This window comes from Pristiophorus japonicus, chromosome 4 (genome assembly GCF_044704955.1).
Source record: "Pristiophorus japonicus isolate sPriJap1 chromosome 4, sPriJap1.hap1, whole genome shotgun sequence".
Taxonomy (NCBI): domain Eukaryota; kingdom Metazoa; phylum Chordata; class Chondrichthyes; family Pristiophoridae; genus Pristiophorus; species Pristiophorus japonicus.
The window spans coordinates 130,444,047-130,448,912 of record NC_091980.1 but is presented as its reverse complement, the minus strand read 5'-3'; the positions used below and the strand labels follow the sequence as shown (position 1 = coordinate 130,448,912).

Genomic DNA, 4,866 nt, shown 5'->3' with positions numbered 1-4,866 from the left:
ATCATGGCTCACTTAATGAGCTCAGATATTGGGAGTCAAAATCAGCATTCTGTGCTACGTTGCCCACAAAGCAGAACAGAAAGTCAATAGCAGCAATGATGAGTTCAGTTGAGTAAGCAACCTGCAGTGTAGTCTACAGGAGTAACTGAGTGGTGTTGGTAGCTTACTTTAAATAAATACCTAAACTGGGAGTGTTAGTTTGGAATGAAATGGTTAAACACTAATGGACTGGAAAACTCTCCATGCATTGAACATTACAGCAGCTGACATTTTGTTGTATTGAGGGGTTAAATTGTTGCCATTGATGCAAAGGGCAGAGAGAATATTCATCATTAGTGGGAGCAGTTACTTGTATTCAGCTGCCTTGGCCCTCTGCTCGAGAGTTCCCTCCCTAAGAAATAGGAGCAGGAGTTGGCCATTTGGGCCCTCGAGCTTAGTGCACTATTCAGTAAGATCACAACTGATCTGATCTTAGCCTCAACTTCACTTTGCTGCATGCTCCCCATAATCATCAACTCCCAAAGAGCATACGTTTATAGGTACTACATCAATGCAAGTTGTTAGATTACAGCATTGCAACAATCAGTGAAATGCACCAAATAATTTACTCGAAATGGACACACAGAATTGGAATGACATCTTCAACACAAGACGTTGACAATGCCGCTCAACAAGTCAGATGTACACCAGCAGGAAAGAGGAACAATAAAGTGGTTACACAGCCCAGTGTAATTCTGGGCTGATGTAAAGTTGAAAATAAGCAACCACTCACTCAAATTTACAATGAGACAAAGTCCAGTCCCATATTGAACAGTTTATATACACTTCACATCACGAGGCCAAGTCTCACAGCCTGCATAAAGTCACAGGCTGTCATTCTCTACAGGAATGAGTCTCACACACAATTATATAAACACTCGTACTGAACACAATAAGCTTGTTCCTGGCAGTCAGTTCAACCGCTCATCCCTAGCATGTGCTTATCAAACAGGTACTTCCCCAGGCCATTTTCAGGGGCTCCCAGTCTCTTCAGGTTGGTGATGTGATCTCCAAGCTTCTTGATCATCTTCACTTGTTCATCCAAGTAGTGGGTCTCCAGGAAGTCACAACTGCAGGAGAAGAGGGAAACTAGTTGTGACCAGGAGCAGATATCAATGAATATCAGAGCTTACCCATCAAGAGTTTGGATTTTAATCCTCTTGAACTGGAGGTTAGTTAAGTGGTGCAATTGAACTTAATGGAATTACTGCATCATTTCGATTAAACTTGCTGCACGAAAGTTGCTGGCACACATTTACTAGTCAATGTCCACAGTAGGCCAACCTCCTGTCCCTTCCTACCACTGCTCCACTCCCCCCACCAAAAAAATACACACCAACAGGAAGCTATTGGGCAGAGATTTTTGTAATAGGCTCAAGGACAGCAAGGTTCAACCGCCTCCAACTTACCCAGAAACCCACATGAGGAACTTACATGAGGGTCAGTGCTCCCACTGGAGTGTTTATGCAGATCCAGCAGACTCTGGTTCACATTCTACGCCATCTGCAGAGCTCTCTGCATCATCTCCAGACCATTGCTCCACTCATCCTGCTCTGGTTTCTGAAGAGGAACGTCACAGTTCCTTTACAATGGATTAAACAAACAGTATTGAAGGAATTAGGGATGAAAAAAATGCAATCAGAAGTCAAGGATGCGATGAACCTATGTGTTAGAATATAGAATTACTGCATTAAGCCATCAACCATTGGAGTTAAATTGATCAGGTGAGTAGAATAGATGTATTGCATGGGGAGCTAAATAAGTAGACAAGGGAAAAATAAATCAAAGGATATGTTGCTGTATAAAAGCAAGGTGGGAGACATCTGGAGCCTAATCACCAGCATAGACCAGTTTGTCCAAATGGCTAGTTTCTGTGCTGTAAATTGGAACCAACTGCTTTAGAATGTATGGGGAGCAATCAGTCCAAGGGAAGCCAGACAGAAGGCCCATTGTTTATGGAGCCAAACCTTGATGTCCGCCAAGATGATGCGGCCCCCACGCCGATTCTGGAATTCCATCAGTTTCTCAGCATGCTCACGTTCCTCATGTGACTGCTCCTTGAAGAACTCAGCAAAGTGACACAGGGCAACATCATCCTGGTCAAAGTAGAAGGACTGCAGAGAGATCGGAAGAGTAGTTGGGTATCGCATGGCAGATCCATTATTGTGCGTATTGTACATAAACTCAATTTTGCTTCTTTCAAAGGGTACAATGTCTCCCTGAATTTCCATGTACAATGTTATACAAGCTAGCACCAGCCGACTGACTTCACTAATGTGGTAGAGAGGGGATAATCCCCTAGCAATAGGGAAGCTGGATAATGGAAAATCAAAAGGTGATTGGCAAATGGACCAGAGGCAACAAGAGACAACTTTTTTTTTTAAATAAATGCATGGGGTGCTAGAAAGGATGGTGGAAGTAATTTAAATGGCAACAGCTTAAAAAAAAACAAACAGTCACTTTTGCAGGGCTATGGGATGGAGCAGGGGAGTGGGACGAGTTGGATAGCTCCACCCAACATTCAGCACAGGCAGAATGGGCCGGATGGCCTCCTTCACTGCTGCATCATCCCATGGTTATCAATTCAGCTTTGATAGAACATGCTCAAAGCTATAACCTTAATCTTGGCACCCAATGCTCAAGTCTAGGTTTAGAAATTAGTGAATGATTATTAACAGTACCATTCCAATCATGGTTTATTGACCAAGATCCATTTTGTACAGGCTATGCAATGGGCACTACTGGAACTAGAAGCAAAGCCCTTAAAGTAGAGATCTAGTCACAGCACACAATTCATAGTACATCTGGCTCAAGTGTTACTGGCTACATTCATCCCGTGGAACCAAAACTAATCAGCATTCATTTGGCACCTTCAAAACTAAACATCAAGGCATTCCAGCAGACAACCAGATACTACCCTTCAGTTGGAGGTCACCAATGAAGGTCAAGGCAGGGAAGCAGAGGGGTTAAGGGAGAGCTCCACCGAGTAGGGGGGAAATGGCTGAAGGCTTTACCACCAATAAAGCAAAAGGGAGTTAGAGAAAAAAACAGAAGGGCAAAAACTGGTAAGTAAAGCGAGGAGATCAAGAGTAGGCCATTCAGCCCCTCAAACCTGTTCCACTATTCAATTTAGTCAGATCTGCAGCTTAACTCTATTTATCCAGCAAGTAATTAGGAAAGCAAATGGTATGTGAGCTTTTGTTAAAGGGATTGGAGTTTATGTAAAAATGTAGCTATAATTGCACAGGGCATTTGGTGTGTCACCAAAGTATTGTGTACAGTGCTGGTCTCCTTACCCAATGAAGGACATACTTGAATTAGAGGTGGAACAACAAAGTTTCACGAGACTGGTTTCTGGAATGATGAGATGGCCTGATGGGAAAAGATTGAGTAGACTAGGCCAATGTTCTAGAGTTTAGTAGAATGAGATGCAAATCTAATTAAACAAAATTCTTAAAGGGGCTTGACAGGGTTAATGCAGAAATAATGTTTACCCTAACTGGGGAAATCTCGGACCAGGGGGGTCAAAGTCTGAGAATAAGGGGTTGGCCATTAAAGACTGAGAGCAGTTGAAATTTCCTCACTCACAGGGTGATGAATTTATGGAATTCTCTACCCCAGAGGGCTGTGGATGCTCAGTCATTGAGTATATTCAAGACAGAGGTCAATAAATTTTTTGAAACTTAAGAAATTATGGCCCATGGGGATAGTGCAGGAAGGTGGAATTGAGGGGAGAGATCAGCCAAATGGCCTACTCCTATTGCTGATGTTCCAATCCCTTGATACCCTTAGCCAACAAAAACCTTGCCCAGGCAGCCACAGCCTTGGGTAGGTGGAATGTGGGAAGCAAGGAGAGAGAGAGAATATGTTCCAGACTTCCACCACACGAGTGAAGATTTGTTTCCCAACCATTATAGCAGAGCTTTAACAAATGAATTCACTGTGCATCAAGTGAGGGTGGGCCAGATACAGCACAGAATCTAGTAAATTGACATTGCAGCAGGTGCATTGTGAAGTGCTCAGAAATACAAGACTCACCATGGAAAGATAAACATAGGAGGAACTGAGCTCCATGTTGACCTGCTGGCTGACAGCAGCCTCACAGTCCTTGTGGTAGTTCTGAGAGGCCATCCTAATTTGCTTTTCCAAAAATCTGAGCCTTGTTGAAGCATGAAGCTGAGAGTTACCTATTTTCAAACTCCTGTCTTTACACTGCTGGATAATCCAGGGCGGGACAGTCTAGCTGTGAGTGTCATTCCTCAATACCCAATCACAAGTTGCAGCCTCTGTCAGAGCACCAATCAAGTAAAGGGAGGAGGGGCCATGACTCCCAGAGCCAGTCATGAATTTTGAAGAATGTGCATCTTTGGCTGACTCTTCTTTTTGTCGGCGGCAATTGTCAATTAAAAGTCAAGCATGGGCCCCTTTTTCAAAAGGCACAACCAATAAAGATTGCAACTTCACAAAAGATGTTGAAAGAAACTTAAACTTAAAGGAGGCTTGGGAACGTTTATCCTCTTAGAAAGAAGAAAGAATTCCATTTATATAGCCCTTTCATGGCCTCAGGATGTCTCAAAGCTCTTTACAACCAATCAAGTTCAGCAGTATGTTAATGACCAGATAATCTGTTTTGGTTGCGGGATAAATATTATCAAGGACACCGGAGAGAACACTCCCTGCGCTTCTTCAAAATAGCAACCTGAGAATTTTTACGTCCACCTAAGAGAGCAGACAGCCTCGCATCTCATCTGAAAGATGGTACCTCCGACAGTGCAGCAATCCCTCAGTACTGTCCCTCCGACAGTGCAGCAATCCCCTAGTACTGCC

At 43.4% G+C, this 4,866-nt stretch overlaps 1 pseudogene; it reads right to left on the bottom strand.

The window, feature by feature from the left end:
- Positions 1–955: 955 nt before the first annotated feature.
- Positions 956–4,170, bottom strand: LOC139262588 (ferritin, higher subunit-like; annotated as a pseudogene).
- Between the last annotated feature and the right edge of the window lie 696 nt (positions 4,171–4,866).